This window comes from Bison bison, unplaced genomic scaffold, assembly GCF_000754665.1.
Source record: "Bison bison bison isolate TAMUID 2011002044 unplaced genomic scaffold, Bison_UMD1.0 scf7180017864519, whole genome shotgun sequence".
NCBI classification, from domain to species: domain Eukaryota; kingdom Metazoa; phylum Chordata; class Mammalia; order Artiodactyla; family Bovidae; genus Bison; species Bison bison.
Window position 1 is genome coordinate 7603840 of NW_011495072.1, and position 4474 is coordinate 7608313.

The following is a 4474-nucleotide window of genomic DNA, read 5'->3' on the forward strand; positions in this document are numbered from 1 at the left end:
GAACTGTGGTGTTGGAGAAGACTCTTGAGAGTCCCTTGGACTGCAAGGAGATCCAACCAGTCCATTCTAAAGGAGATCAGTCCTGGGTGTTCACTGGAAGGACTGATGTTGAAGCTGAAACTCCAATACTTTAGCTACATCATGCGAAGTGTTGACTCATTGGAAAAGACTCTGATGCTGGGAGGAACTGGGGGCAGGAGGATAAGGGGACGACAGAGGATGAGATGGCTGGATGGCATCACTGACTCGATGGACCTGAGTTTGAGTGAATGCCAGGAGTTGATGATGGACAGGGAGGCCTGGTGTGCTGCAATTCATGGGGTCACAAAGAGTCGGACACGACTGAAAGACTGAACTGAACTGAACTGAAAAGTGGAGAATTAGGTTTTACTCAGTGGGAATTTTTAGGACTTAAGCCTGGAGGCAGCATCTCAAGTAATCCTGAGAAACCAGCTCTGAGGAGCCAAGAGGAGGAGCCAGGGGCCGTATAGAAGTCTTGGAATGAAGAGCAGGTAGTCAGAATATCAAAAAATGATTGTTAAGTAAAGAAAACCAGACAATCCAAGTTAAGGAATTTAGTGCTTTTCTTTGTATGGGAAGATGTAAGAATCTGGGCTCACTGAAATTATTCTTTTGATATGCTATCTGGGGTCAGTATCTTATATTTTGACATCACACTTACCCTAGGGAGTGACTGCAGGGAGTGGCTGCAGACTGATGGCTGATAGGTGGCGGGTATTTTCTTTTCTGAGTTTCCTTAGACTCAGGGGCTCACTTTGGTGGGTTGCAATCTCTGATGACTGTGAAATCCTTTGTTTACTGATATGGCAGGGAATATTCCATTTCTCACCCTCTCATATATATATAAAACAATCCTAAAAAAAATTAGCTATTTCAGGAGACTCAGAAGTTATGCAGGCAGTGGGAAAACCAGGACTTGAAATCCAAACATGCCTCCCTTAAGAATCCACGATCTTTCCATCCTATCATACTGCCTTCTCAACTGAACCAAAGGAGACTCTAACTTAATTAATTCACCAAAAGCTAAAAGCACCATTCTCAAGGCAGAATACCCAGAAAATCTCTCTTCCCCTTAATTTCTCCTTCCCTCCCTTTCAGCATCCCTTCCTCCCTCATACTTCAGACGCCCCACTCTCTTCCCTTTCTTAGCTCCCTTCCTATCAAATCTTAGACAATGCCAGACACTCAAGCAACAGAATTTTTACTACTCTTCAGGGCACTACACTGAGGCTCCAAGGAGACCTGAGAATTCCCCTCTCTATTTCAAATAAGCCTAATAGAAATTGTCAATTTTTTTTTAGGTCACTCACATTTCTTTGTTTTTGTCTGAAGTCCCATCAACTCAATGTAGGAGGTCTGGTTGTCTTCTATGATATGGAATTAATTAAAAATGAAATTTGTCTGTCAGGCTAAAATCTTTCCACCTGAGAGCTATTTAGCATTGAAAATATTAGGGCTTTACAATTTAATCCCCAGTAACAAAGCAAAGTCAATTGTGCCTTAGGAAGCATCACCACAAAGGTAGTGGAGGTGATGGAATTCCAGTTGAGCTATTTCAAATCCTAAGATGATGCTGTGAAAGTGCTGCACTCAATATACCAGCAAATTTGGAAAACTCAGCCACAGGACTGGAAAAGGTCAGTTTTCATTCCAATCCCAAAGAAAGGCAATGCCAAAGAATGCTTAACTTCCAGCTGTTCAAGCTGGATTGAGAAAAGGCAGAGGAACCAGAGATCAAATTGCCAGCATCTGTTGGATCACTGAAAAGGCAAGAGAGTTCCAGAAAAACAACAACTTCTGCTTTATTGACTACACCAAAGCCTTTGACTGTGTGGATCACAACAAACTGTGGGAAATTCTGAAAGAGATGGGAATACCAGACCATTTGACCTGCCTCCTGAGAAATCTGTATGCAGGTCAAGAAACAACTGTTAGAACTGTACATGGTACAACCGACTGGTTCCAAACTGGGAAAGGAGTACGTCAAGGCTATATATTGTCACCTTGCTTATTTATGCAGAGTACATCATGAGAAATGCTGGACTGGATGAAGCACAAGCTGGAATCAAGATTTCTAGAAGAAATATCAATAACCTCAGATATGCAGATGACACCACCCTTATGGCAGAAAGTGAAGAAGAACTGAAGAGCTTCTTGATGAGAGTAAAAGAGGAGAGCAAAAAAGTTGGCTTAAAACTCAACATCCAGAAAACTAAGATCGTGGCATCCAGCCCCATCACTTCATGACAAATAGAAAGGGAAATAATGGAAATAGTGACAGACTTTTTTTGGGGGGGGGGCGCTCCAAATCACTGCAGATGGTGACTGAAGCCATGAAATTAAAAGACACTTGCTCCTTGGAAGAAAAGTTATGACCAACCTATTTTACCCACAAAGATCTATCCAGTCAAAGCTATGGTTTTTCCAATAGTCATGTGTGGATGTGACAGTTGGACTATAAAGAAAGCTTAGCACCAAAAGATTGATGCTTTTGAACTGTGGTGTTGGAGAAGACTATTGAGAGTCCCTTGGACTGCAAGGAGATCCAACCAATCCATCCTAAAGGAAATCAGTCCTGAATATTCATTGGAAGGACTGATGCTAAAGCTGAAACTCCAATACTTTGGCCACCTGATGTGAAGAACTGACTCATTTGAAAAGACCCTGATGCTGGAAAAGATTGAAGGCGGAAGGAGAAGGGGATGACAGAAGATGAGATGGTTGGATGGCATCACTGACTCGCTGGACATGAGTTTGAGTAAGCTCTGGGAGTTGGTGATGGACAGGGAAGCCTGGCGTGCTGCAGTCCATGGGGTCACAAAGAGTCGGACACGACTGAGTGACTGAACTGAACTGAAAAAAGTCTTACCCTGATGGGATCAACTCCTTCAGTAGACATTTAAGCAACAGTGGCTTTGTGTTGCAGAAGGGTTCAGGTTGAGGAATTAAAATCCCATGGACAGAGGAGCCTGGTGGGCTACAGTCCATGAGGTCGCAAAGAGTTGGAAAGGACTTACCGACTAAACAACAACATCTAGGTCCACAAGGTTAAGATTATGGGCAGAGAGACGTCATTCCAATTCTGACTCTGTCACTTGTTATGGACTATTGACCAAATTATTGAACTTTTCTGTGTGGTTTTCTCACCTGTAAATAACAGTAACTATCTCATAGGATTGCCAACTGAACGCAATGAGATAACACATGTGAAATACAAGATATATAATAATGTTCAACGAATGCTGTCTTGCATTTTTCTTTAAAGGATCATAATTGAAGCTTGGCTTTTCATTATGACACAGGTACATCTCCTCCTCCCTCATCTGCTTATCAATTCTTTCCTTTTTTTTTTTAACCCTCTGAATTAAGTGGATGTCCTAGATTGATGTTGAAAAGTGCTTAAACAAAAGCAGAAAGTTCCAGTCTTTCCACCCTGAGTGAGGACTATGGCTGGCCATAGCAGAGAGGGCATTTGGGCTGCTGGCACAGAGAGGAGGAAGAGGAAAGGAACAAATAAAGGCCCTGTTCTCAGCAAAGTGTAGTTAAAGTCGCTCTGTCGTGTCCGACTCCTTGTGACCCCATGGACTATACAGTCCATGGAATTCTCCAGGCCAGATGAGGAGCCAGGAGTCATGCTTGGAAAAGAGAGGCTCACCAAAACCGAATTGGGCTAAGAGAAAATGCTGAATATGTAAGTGCTAGAAGGGAAGTTTTTCCTTTACTGCGTGTGATGCAGAGATTCATTGTGGGTCAGGGAAGATTTTTGTGATGCTCTGCCATCACCCTCACCTGTTCCTTTTACCCCCATGCTATCCCTCCCCACCCTAGCCACCACAGTAATTGCCCTAAAGCACTACTTTATTTCCGTCTCTCCTCAACTAAACATCTGTGACACCTACAGGATTAAGTATAGACTTCTTCTTCCTTTTTTTTTTTTTAATATAGACTTCGCATCTCCAATATGAATCCAACTTACCACCATGGCTCCCTGACACGTACCAGATTGCTGACTCCTTGTCCTCTGAACTTATTCTGAGCTCTGCTTCCTCTGCATCTTTCTTTATTCTTTCTTCTTTACTCAAGAATGTCCTCTTGTTATTTCCTATCTCAGGGCTGCTTCTCCCTTTGAAACTTCCCCTAAAGTGAAGTGAAAGTCGCTCAGTCATGCCCGACCCTTTGCAACCCCATGGACTATCAGTCCCTGGAATTCACCAGGCCAGAGTACTGGAGTAGGTAGCTGTTCCCTTCTCCAGGGGATCTTCACAACCCAGGGATTGAACCCAGGTCTCCTGCATTGCAGGTGGATTCTTTACCAGCTGAGCCACAAGGGAAGCCCAAGAATACTGGAGTGGGTCAGTCAATCAGTTCAGTCACTCAGTCGTGTCCAACTCTTTGAGACCCCATGAATTGCAGCACACCAGGCCTCCCTGTCCATCACCAACTCCCAGAGATC